Here is a 13,449-nt window from a genome sequence, read left to right as displayed (position 1 = left end):
CAAAGCTTTAAGTTCAACCAATAATGCTGACGATGTTGATGACGATGATAAGAGATGGAGGACCATATCAGTTTTATGGCCATAAAATAAATAACACAGGCCAGTAAATACAAACAGGATACATCCTTCTACTGCTTCTCCTCCTCCTTTTGGCAAGTAATAGTTGCTGTTTGCAGACTCCTTACACATGGTTAATCGTATAAGTCTTGCTATTAACTTTTTATATCCTCCCGCATATAACTCCAGGCTATATAGCTTGTAATATATTTTACAGTAAAGGCCATTTGTAAACAGATGGCCAGAGAGACTATAAGTGAAGATGAAAAAGATAAAATTCTATATATAATATATTTTTATATTTAATGGATTTTTTAATTTAGTTTTTTTTTTTTTTTTAGGCGCATTTCTCTTTCTACAATTTTCTAAGAATTTTATTCGGTTGTAAAGGATGTAAATAGAGTGAAACTTTAAATTAGAATAAATTTAAAAAATTAATCAAAATAAAAATTAAAATTAAAATGGAAATGAAAATGAAAATCAAAATCAAAATCAAAATCAAAATCAAAATTAAAATTAAAATTAAAATTAAAATTAAAATTAAAATTAAAATTAAAATTAAAATTAAAATTAAAATTAAAATTAAAATTAAAATTAAAATTAAAATTAAAATTAAAATTAAAATTAAAATTAAAATTAAAATTAAAATTAAAATTAAAATTAAAACTTAAATGGAAATGAAAATCAAAATGAAAATGAAAAGAAACATGAAAATGATCATGAATCAAACTCGAAAAAAAATTAAACGAAATAAAATAAAATAAATTAAGTAAATTAAAATAAAATAAAATAAAATAAAATAAAATAAAATGAAATAAAATAAAGTGAAATAAAATAAAACAAATATATATGGAACCTCCTAACACCGTCCTCTAAATTGTAAATAAATTCATACGTGGTATATATTAAATCAAAAAAGACCGATTAAATACGTATATAATTTAGTTTGACAAAATTTTCTATAGAAAAAAGATTTTGACAAAATTTTTTATAGAAATAAAATAAAAAAAATCTATAGAAACAAAATTTTGACAAAATTTTCTAAGAAATAAAATTTTGACAAAATTTTCTTTAGAAATAAAATTTTGGTAGATTATTTTTGGCTCGAGTGGCAACCATGATTATGAACCGATATGGACCATTTTTTTTTTATATTTATATAACTATAGACCGTTATGGACCAATTTTGGTATGGTTGTTAGCGGCCATATACTAACACCATGTTCCAAGTTTGAACGGGACCGGATTAATTTTGCTCCTCCAAGAGGCTCCGGAGGTCAAATCTGGAGAACGGTTTATATGGGGGCAATATATAATTATGGACCGATATGGACCAATTCTGGCACGGTTGTTAGAGATCATATACTAACACAATGTTCCAAATTTCAATCGGATCGGATGAAATTTGCTTCTCTTAGAGCAATCGAAAGCCAAATTTGGGGGTCCGTTTATATGGGGGCTATACGTAAAAGTGGACCGATATGGCCCATTTGCAATACCATCCGACCTACATCAATAACAACTACTTGTGCCAAGTTTCAAGTCGATAGCTTGTTTCGTTCGGAAGTTAGCGTGATTTCAACAGACGGACGAACGGACGGATATGTTTAGATCGACTCAGAATTTCACATCGACCCAGAATATATATACCTTATGGGGTCTTAGAGCAATATTTCGATGTGTTACAAACGGAATGACAAAGTTAATAATACCCCCCATCCTATGGTGGAGGGTATAAAATGAAATAAAATAAAATAAAATAAAATAAAATAAAATAAAATTAAATAAAATAAAATAAAATAAAATAAAATGAAATGAAATAAAATAAAATAAAATAAAATAAAATAAAATAAAATAAAATAAAATGAAATAAAATAAAATGAAATTAAATTATTTGCTATGCCCTTTTAATATGACACAATGAAGTTAAATAAAATAAAATAGAATAAAATAAAATAAATAAAATTAAAGTAAATTAAAGTAAATTAAATAAAACTAAATTAAATAAAATTAAATTAATTAAAATTAAATTAAATAAAATAAAAATAAAATAAAATAAAAAAAAAAATAAAATAAAATAAAATGAAATGAAATAAAATGAAATGAAATTATTTGCTATGCCCTTTTAATATGACGCAATAATGAAGTTAAATAATATAAAATGGAATAAAATAAAATAAATTAAATTAAAGTAAAGTAAATTAAATAAAATAAAATTAAATAAAATTAAAAATAAAATTAAATAAAATTAAATAAAATAAAATGAAATAAAACAAAATGAAATTAAATTGTTTGCTATGCCCTTTTAATATGACACAATAATGAAGTTAAATAAAATAAAATAGAATAAAATAAAATAAATAAAATTAAAGTAAATTAAATTAAATTAAATTAAATAAAATTAAATAAAATAAAATTAAATAAAATTAAATTAATTAAAATTAAATAAAATAAAATGAAATAAATAAATAAATAAAATGAATAAAAAAAAAATAAAATAAAATAAAATAAAATAATAATATGAGACATTTTTCAATGGCGATTTTATTGTAAAATTTGTAACAAAATTTTTCCAGATATAGCTTTTAAGGCATTCATATGACAAACATACTTCTAATACAGACCCTCTAAGATGTTCCCATTACTGCCGGTGCTGGTGCTTGAGCTAGCTTATCTCATTCTCAACAGAAAATAATAGCTTTCAGTAAATGGAGGAGAAAAGAACAACAACAATGGCGAATACAAAACAAACAAAAAACTTTGTTAACGTTTCACTTTTTATCCATTGTGACGATGTGCTTGTGTTACTGTTTTTGTTTCTCCACCATAGTTGTTAAAATATTTTATAGCATACTTTTAGGAGACTCCTTAAAGAATATAATATCCTAGTATACTTTTAGTTGTGTGTTGTTCTCTTAGCATTTTTTATAGCATACATTTTCATAATACTGCTAAAAAAACACAACAGAACACTAGCGAAAAAGTTTCCTATCTCTTGTGTTGCTATCGAAAAATGATCAAATTACACTTAGTCTTTGATATCATTGGATGAGTTAAGATTATTTGGTATTACATGTAATTTAAAAACCAAAAACAGAAAAAAACAACTTAACAAAGTTCCCATTTCTTTTGGGGAAATGATATTATAACAAATTTATATTGCATATCCTGGCAATGTAGAATTTAAGGAGAAGTCTGGAGGCAAGTTAAAGTCTTTGGCGCCTAAAAATAGATAATGCTGATTTTGCTATATTTTTTGGTTTTGCTATCCCTTATGCTGACTTTTTTATAGATGATTGATTTTATGCCATTAAATTAATAAGGAAATTTTCTGATGGAAAAACTAATCGAACATGATTGATTTCCATCATAAAGCATCTTCTAGCAGATGTGTATCTTCTTTTAGAACAGCTGGGAAAATTTATTGATTTTTTTTCGTTTCGTTTCGGTTTTTTTATTATTAAATAAAGTGTCAGTATTTTACCAGGAGCCTTGATATTTCCCTTGTTTTTTATATTTTTAACACATATTTTTTTTATGAACTTCATTACGAAGCTTGAAAAGATAGCGTTTGTTAACTAAGCACGAATTTGATGAATTCATTTTGCCATGCCAAAAATCAATGAACCATAAATAAAGCAATCTGCTCTTTTTAGTGAGTGGCATAAAGAAAAAGTTTTTCTTTTTCTTTTGATTTTTTTTTGAAAATTAATATTATATTTTAAATTTATGGTTATTAGTATGTCATAGTTAATTCACCATTTAATTTATTAAGTTATTTACAACAATTAACAAAATAAGTAGGAAAAAATCCATATGATTTTTAATCGAATCGAATATTTAATTATAAATTCTCTTATATATGCCATATGACACTCAACATCTCACTCCTAAATGTATGCTATTGTTTTCATCATATTTATTCTATATGATTAAAAATTCATTAAGCATACAAACATGACAAAGTTTTAAACATTTACTGATAATAAATGTATTAAACGTTCATATGATTAAACTAATCGACTTAATTAGCGATTGTAACATATGGGATTAATTATTGGCTGTGACAACTAATGGTCACATGGCCAGCTGCAAATGTAATCTCTGTTGCAGAGATTAATTAATGGATATAAGACATTAACATATGTATAACATCAAATCAACAATTAAAATTATTGTGTGGGGAATTAAAAAAAAATCTTAATGCTATGGGAATTATTCAAAAATTAATTGATTTTTCATATTTAAACCTTAAGAACAAGTATAGGTACTTGGTTGGATATAAATATAATGGACAATAAATCTTTACCATAATTTAGACAAATATTCAATTTGCAACAATATCTATAAATGAAATCATTTAATCAATTGATATCATTTTATTAAACGAGAGCCATATCTACCCTTCTAATTTGCCAATATGCCGATGTCATCAATCATGAAAATCCTTGTTAAAAATTTAATTTTCCCTTTAATATATGCTCTGCAGCATATTTACACATGTAGATACATATATTATGTTGTAATACCTACTCAGTCTCTTGAATCGAATACTTCAATACCAAGGAAATTATAAATCATTCATATTGCTGCAGTATAGATTTAGGGGCTTTAATGGTCTTATTTGCTATGTAACAACCTATACACCTGAACTAATAATCATATCGAACATAATCATTGAAATTATATTAAAACTCGTAGATTTTACACTCTGTCGCATTCAATTATGGTTTAATTAAAGTTAACAATATAAACAAAATATTTACTAAATGCCTGTGGCATACTTTTAGGATGATTTTAGGCTTGTAGTATACCGTTTAGGAGGGGGCGAAATTTATTTAATATTTTGTTAATTTATAATGAATGAATCAAAGGTTTTAGTATATTATACATTGTAAGGAATTTAATTATTTAAAATTCTCGAATGCCTTGAGAAATATATTTAATTTAATTTAAAAATTTCTTTTGTGTGAGGTAAGACCTTCATATTAGATTTAATTTTAATTTTTTTCACAATTAATTATTATTCGAGCTTTATGGACAAATCAGATTAAGAAACTTGATCAACTGAGTCGTTTAAAAGAAAACGCCTGATATTTTTTTATACAAAAAATATGGCATACTTTCGGGATGAATTAAATTTTTGCGATAAATTTAATACTTTGTGGAAGAAAATTATTTAATGCTTTCTTTAACGAATTAATATGTTTCATTATTTTATAATCAATAAATCACGGTGTTTTGTATATTATTTCGTTGGATACTTGTGGGAAAAATAATTTTTGAAGTATGCTTTTGGGTAGATGATAATTTAATTTTTGATTAATTTAAAATAAATGAATTTAGATTATTCAAAAATCATTTTGTTAATAGATTCTGCGGAATTGAATTTTTTGACATATATAACGTGGTTTTCTTCGTGGGCTGAGGTAGGCCAGTGGCCGCCCATGATTACCTTTTAAGGATCCACACCACCTTAAATAATAACACACTACTGTTATTCCTTTGTCGGTTTTTATTAACAATTCTTATTTATTTACAATACCATTGTGGGTAAGGGCAATGAGTGGGCTGAAGGGGCGGCAACCACTAGTGGGGCTTCGACTATGAAGAACTGTGGGCTGCGCTGGGTTGGACGATGACGAGGACTTGTGCAATGCTGGTTGGTGACGTTGTTGAAACGGTGCGAAGCTAGCTGGTGACTACGATGTATGATCGATGTTGCCTGGTGATGATGATGAAACGCTGTCGGTGTCGGCGTAAGCGAACGAATCGCGAAAGCGGACGAAGCGCTTTATGGGGGAGGGGGTGTGCCAGTATAACCTTAGGGTGGAAGGTGGGGAGGGGTGTGCCAGTATAGCCTTACGGTGGAAGGAGGGGATAGGAGAAGGTAGTGGGGAGTGCTGCTTAATTACAAGGATTGGATGCGAACGAATCGCGTTAACTACAATCGGGATGCGAACGAATCTCGTTAGGATGAATCGGGTGCTGCTATCGGAAGTTCGGCTGCGGTCGGTGCCACTCGCTTTACTACTCTTCAAGCTTCAAGGGGATAGGAGAAGGTTGTGGGGAGTGCTGGTTAATTACAATGATTGGATGCGAACGAATCGCGTTAACTACAATCGGGATGCCAACGAATCTCGTTAGGATGAATCGGGTGCTGCTATCGGAAGTTCGGCTGCGGTCAGTGCCACTCGCTTTACTACTCTTCAAGCCTCGGTTGATTTATGCCATCGTCCCGACAAACCCACATTCTTAAGTCGGCCGTGACACCAACCAAATGGGAATTATTAGCGTATAATTCAGCAACATTGAGTGGTGAAAGTAGGTTCTCTTCTATACTGCTTGTACTTTACGGGTGCTGCTATCGGAAGTTCGGCTGCGGTCGGTGCCACTCGCTTTGCTACTCTTCAAGCCTCGGTTGATTAATGTCATCGTCCTGACAAACCCACATTCTTAAGTCGGCCGTGACACCAACCAAATGGGAATTATTAGCGTATAATTCAGCAACATTGAGTGGTTCTGTTCGATACTACTTGTACTTTACGCAAGAAATGACAACTGTTGCAATGGGTACAGTGACACAAAGCAAGAAAGTTGGTACAGTGGTACGAAGGGAAAAAAGGTGACTATGGGAATTAATTCATAATAATAACAATATGTACAAATAAGAACAATATGTACGAGCAATTGGCTCGTTACACATTAGCTTTGAAAACAATATATTTCATCTTATTTAAAATTCGTACTGTTTACTGGTAAGAACTTCATATTAGGTTTGAGTTTAAATTTTCTCTATTACATTCTCCGCCGTATTTTTACGCATGTACGTACATACATCAGTTATATATGATATATTTATGCACAAATGTTATAATACGTGTGCCCTTATTTTTTTTTCAATTTTCTCCATAACAAGCCAATTATAAATCATTCAAATTGTCGTAGTATAGATTTAGGGATTATTTGCTATGTAACAACCTTATATCAATATTATATCTAATCATCGAAATTATTTTAAAAATTTTAAATGGTATGTAACATATAGCAATGAATTTCCGTTTAATTAAAATTAACAATATGAACTAAATGTGGCATACTTTTAGGTTGCATTTAATATTTGAAGGATAAATTTAATTTTTGAAGTATACTTTAGGGGAGAAAAATTATTTAATGTCTTCATTAATTTATAATAAATGCATTAGGGCTCTTTGTATATTATTTCGTTAATAGATTCTATGGAACTTAGGTAATTAACATATGCTTTGATATTGCCAATGAAAATTATACCTCGACAATTTGAATGCGGATTTAAAGAGTTTATTTGCTATGCATATTGCTATGCATATCTAATAGTTAAAATTATATTAAAATTATAAATAAATATTACTCCCTATTGCTTTGAATTATTGTGTAATTAAAATTGACAATATGAACTGAATGAGGCATACTTTTAGGATGAATTTAATTTTCGAAATTTATACTAATTTTTGAAGTCTGCTTTTGTGGGAGAAAATTATTTAATGGTTTTGTTAATTCACAATAAATGAATCAAGTTTTTTGTACATTTTTTCGATAATTAAACATTTAATTTTTGAAGCATGCCTTTGGGGGAGGTAAATACTGAATGTTTTATTAATTTAACATATAATCAATTATTTGCTATGCATTAACCTAACAAGCAAATTATAAATCATTCAAATTACAGTAGTATACATTTAGGAGCTTTGAAGAGATTATTCAAAGCTCCTAAATAACAAATCTTATCCGTTAAATTATATTAAAATTGTTTGTGCTATATATAGCATTGAACTGTTGTTTAAAATATAGCATACCTTTAGGATGCCATACTATATATTTTCAGATTTTTTGGAATTTAATAATTTTAAAATGCTTTGAAAAAAATATATCTCATCTAATATAAAACTTCTTCTTATTTCAGGTAAGATTTGGCTTTACTGTGGGTGAGTAATATTCAATGTAGCTGTAGACCCACATGGATTAAGAAAATTCACAGCGACATTAACATTAATTTAAAGAGAGAATTTTCAAAGATAATATAAATAATTAAAACAAATTATGTTTATACCCTCCACCATAGGATGAGGGGTATATTAACTTTGTCATTCCGTTTGTAACACATCCAAATGTTGCTCTAAGACCCCATAGAGTATATATATTTTCTGAGTGGATCTAAGCCAGTCCATCAATCCGATCGTATGTTGAAATCATGCTAACTTCCGAACGAAACAAGCTATCGACTTGAAACTTGACATAGGTAGCTTTTATTGATGTAGGTCGGATGGTATTACAAATTGACCATATCGGACCACTTTTACGTATAGCCCCCATATAAACCGACCCCTAGATTTGGTTTGCAGATCCTCTTGGAGGAGCAAAATTCATCCGATCCGGTTGAAATTTGGTACGTTGTGTAAGTATATGGTCTCTAACAACCATACAAAAATTGGTCCATATTGCCAAAAATAATCTACCAAAATTATATTTCTTATTATACAATTATTTTTCGAGCTTTATGGACAGATATAGATTAAGGAACATGGTTAATAGAGCCATTGAAAAGAAAACGCCAGATACCAATCTATACACGCCTGGACTGTACATGTTTCGGTTCGGGCGAATGAACCTTTCCACAGCCTTTAGTATAGTCTGGCTGGGAGAGATAACTCAATTTTGGGCCCTTTATGCTAACTCCTTATGGAGAAAACATTTGGGAAATTTCCTCTTACAAATTGAATCATCTTTTCTCCCACTGTACATCATCTTTTCATATAACTTACAAGTCCCTTAATCTTATTTTTATTTCGTTTTGTTACATAGTAATGCAACAACACGAAATTTATTTTTAGAAAGCTAATTTGTTAGAATTCACCTAAGTGGTGAACAGTCGAACAATGCTTGTTGTTTCTACAGTCAACTACAACATATGACAATTAACAGAAACTGGTTTCCAGGATACAACAACAATTCTAACGCGAACATTAGTCGAGTTTTTCCTAGTTTTACGACGGGCTCATCGTTGCTTATTATATTTCATGTTAGCCTGATAATGAAACAGGCAATTGACGTCCAAATGCATTATATCTTATTATACAATTATATTTCTATATTTCTATAGAAATTTTTTGGATATGCAAAATTCATCAGATCCGGTTGAAATTTGGTACGTATAGTTAGTATATGGTCTCTAACAACCATGCAAAAATTGGTCCATATCGGTCCATAATTATATATAGCCCCCATATAAACCGAGCCCCAGATTTGACCTCCGGAGCCTCTTGGAGGAGCAAAATTCATCCGATGCGGTTGAAATTTGGTACGTGGTGGTAGCATTGGGTCTCTAATAACCATGCAAAACTTAGTCCATATCGGTCCATAATTATATAGCCCCCATAAAAACCGATCTGGAGATTTGAACTCCAGAGCCTCTTAGAAGAGCAAATTTCATCCGATCCGGTTGAAATTTGGTGTGTTGTGTTAGTATATGGTCTCTAATCGGTCCATAATTATAATCGTATATAGCCCCCAATATAAATTGATCCTCAGATTTTACCTCCGGAACCTCTTGGAGGAGCAAAATTCATCCGATTCGGTTGAAATTTGGTACATTGCGCTAGTATATGGCCGGTAACAGCCATGCAAAAATTGGTCCATATCGGTCTATATTTATATATAGGCGATCGCCAACCAACAAAAATTGGTCCATATTGCCACAAATATCTACCAAAATTTTATTTCTATAGAAAATTTTCTTAAAATTTTATTTCTATAGAAAATTTTCTCAAAATTTTATTTCTATAGAAAATTTTGTCAAAATTTTATTTCTTTAGAAAATTTTGTCAACATTTTATTTCTGTAGAAAATTTTGTCAAAATTTTATTTCTATAAAAAATTTTGCAAAATTTTATTTAAGAAAATTTTCTCAAAACTTTATTTCTATACAAATTTTCTCAAAATTTTATTTCTATAGAAAATTTTCTCAATATTTTATTTATATAGAAAATGTTCTCACAATCATATATCTATAGAAAATTTTCTCAAAATTTTATTTCTATAGAAAATTTTGTCAAAATTTTATTTCTATAGAAAATTTTCTCAAAATTTTATTTCTATAAAACATTTTATCACAATTTTACTCTATAGAAAATGTTGTCAAAATTTTCTATGTAAATAAAATTTTGAAAAATTTTCTATATAAATAAAATTTTGAAAAATTTTCTATAGAAATAAAATTTTGACAAAATTTTCTATAGAAATAAAATTTTGAGAAAATTTCCTATAGATATAAGATTTTGAGAAAATTTCCTATAGATATAAGATTTTGAGAAAATTTTCAATAGAAATAAAATTTTGAGAAAATTTTCTATAGAAATAAAATAATGAAACATTTTCTATATAAATAAAATGTTGACAAAATTTTCTATAGAAACAAAATTCTGACAAAATTTTTTATAGAAATAATATTTAGAAAATTTTCTTAAAATTTTATATCTATAGAAAAGTTTGTCAAAATTTTCTATATACATAAAATTTTGAAAAATTTTCTATATAAATAAAATTTTGAAAAATTTTCTTTATAAATAAAATTTTGTCAAAATTTTCTATATAAATAAAATTCTGAAAAATTTTCTATATAAATAAAATTTTCTCAAAATTTTCTATATAAATAAAATTTTGAAAAATTTTCTATAGAAATAACATTTTGACAAAGTTTTCTGTAGATATAAAATTTCGACAAAATTTTATTTCTATAACAAATTTTGTCAAAATTTTATTTCTATAACAAATTTTGTCAAAATTTTATTTCCATAGAAAATTTTTTTAAAATTTAACTTTTATAGAAAATTTTGTCGCAATTTTACTCTATAGAACATTTTGTCAAATTTTTCTATATAAATACAATTTTGTCACAATTTTCTATATAAATAAAATTTAAAAAAAATTTTCTATATAAATAAAATTTTGACAAAATTTTCTATATACATAAAATTTTGAAAAATTTTCTATATAAATAAAATTTTGACAAAATTATCTATATAAATAAAATTTTGACAAAATTTTCTATAGAAATACAATTTTGAAAAAATTTGCTATAGAAATAAAATTCTGACAAATCTTTCTATAGAAATAACATTTTGACAAAGTTTTCTGTAGATATAAAATTTTGACAAAATTTTCTATAGATATAAAATTTTGACAAAATTTTCTATAGAAATAAAATTTTGAGAAAATTTCCCATATAAGATTTTGAGAAAATTTTCTATAGAAATAAAATTTTGAGAAATTTTTCTATAGAAATAAAATTTTGAAACATTTTCTATATAAATAAAATGTTGACAAAATTTTCAATATATATAAAATTTTGACAAAATTTTCTATAGAAATAAAATTTTGGCAAAAATTGCTATATAAATAAAATTTTGACAAAATTTTCTATAGAAATAAAATTTTGACAAAATTTGCAATAGAAATGCAATAGAAAATCTTTCTATAGAAATAAAATTTTGACAATTTTTTTTTGTAAATATAAAATTTTGAGAAAAATTTCTATAGAAATAAAATTTTGACAAAATTTTTATAGAAATAAAATTTTGACAACATTTTCTATAGAAATAAAATTTTGACAAAATTTTCTATAGAAACAAAATTTTGACAAAATTTTCTATAGAAACAAAATTTTGACAAAATTTCCTACAGAAATAAAATTTTGACAAAATTTTCTATAGAAATAAAATTTTGTCGTTGTTTTTTTATTTCAGCTTAAAACCATACATTGACTAAACTACAAGAGTAGCTTAACCAACAGAGGAAAAGAATGTTTGTCAAATTTATTTGGGCAAAGCCCTATAGACTGCAAGATGGTTGGATGGACGCACGTTTCGGAATTACCACATTCCTCATCAGCATCCTCTACTTGCAGCAAAACTATCAACCAATTATCAGAATAAATTCAGGCAGTTTATTAAACCCAACAAAAACCACACTTGAACCCTCCGAAAAAAGGTTTTACATTGATAGCCGGCTTATGCCGAAATAAACTCGAAACAAACATATCTCTTTTCCTATGGTTTTAAGCTGAAATAAAAAAACAACGACAATGCTTAAAGAACAAAACCAACAATAACAAAACAAAACAAATGGAAAAAGAAGAGGAGGCACGCTCAAAATAAACCCAGCCATGTGAATTCAAATCGATGATTTGACAGTGGCATAGGAAAAGAGATATGTTTGTTTCGAGTTTATTTCGGCATAAGCCGGCTATCAATGTAAAACCTTTTTTCGGAGGGTTCAAGTGTGGTTTTTGTTGGGTTTAATAAACTGCCTGAATTTATTCTGATAATTGGTTGATAGTTTTGCTGCAAGTAGAGGATGCTGATGAGGAATGTGGTAATTCCGAAACGTGCGTCCATCCAACCATCTTGCAGTCTATAGGGCTTTGCCCAAATAAATTTGACAAACATTCTTTTCCTCTGTTGGTTAAGCTACTCTTGTAGTTTAGTCAATGTATGGTTTTAAGCTGAAATAAAAAAACAACGACAATGCTTAAAGAACAAAACCAACAATAACAAAACAAAACAAATGGAAAAAGAAGAGGAGGCACGCTCAAAATAAACCCAGCCATGTGAATTCAAATCGATGATTTGACAGTGGCATAGGAAAAGAGATATGTTTGTTTCGAGTTTATTTCGGCATAAGCCGGCTATCAATGTAAAACCTTTTTTCGGAGGGTTCAAGTGTGGTTTTTGTTGGGTTTAATAAACTGCCTGAATTTATTCTGATAATTGGTTGATAGTTTTGCTGCAAGTAGAGGATGCTGATGAGGAATGTGGTAATTCCGAAACGTGCGTCCATCCAACCATCTTGCAGTCTATAGGGCTTTGCCCAAATAAATTTGACAAACATTCTTTTCCTCTGTTGGTTAAGCTACTCTTGTAGTTTAGTCAATGTATGGTTTTAAGCTGAAATAAAAAAACAACGACAATGCTTAAAGAACAAAACCAACAATAACAAAACAAAACAAATGGAAAAAGAAGAGGAGGCACGCTCAAAATAAACCCAGCCATGTGAATTCAAATCGATGATTTGACAGTGGCATAGGAAAAGAGATATGTTTGTTTCGAGTTTATTTCGGCATAAGCCGGCTATCAATGTAAAACCTTTTTTCGGAGGGTTCAAGTGTGGTTTTTGTTGGGTTTAATAAACTGCCTGAATTTATTCTGATAATTGGTTGATAGTTTTGCTGCAAGTAGAGGATGCTGATGAGGAATGTGGTAATTCCGAAACGTGCGTCCATCCAACCATCTTGCAGTCTATAGGGCTTTGCCCAAATAAATTTGACAAACATTCTTTTCCTCTGTTGGTTAAGCTACT

This window comes from Haematobia irritans, chromosome 3 (genome assembly GCF_050003625.1).
Source record: "Haematobia irritans isolate KBUSLIRL chromosome 3, ASM5000362v1, whole genome shotgun sequence".
NCBI classification, from domain to species: domain Eukaryota; kingdom Metazoa; phylum Arthropoda; class Insecta; order Diptera; family Muscidae; genus Haematobia; species Haematobia irritans.
This window is presented reverse-complemented; position numbering follows the sequence as displayed.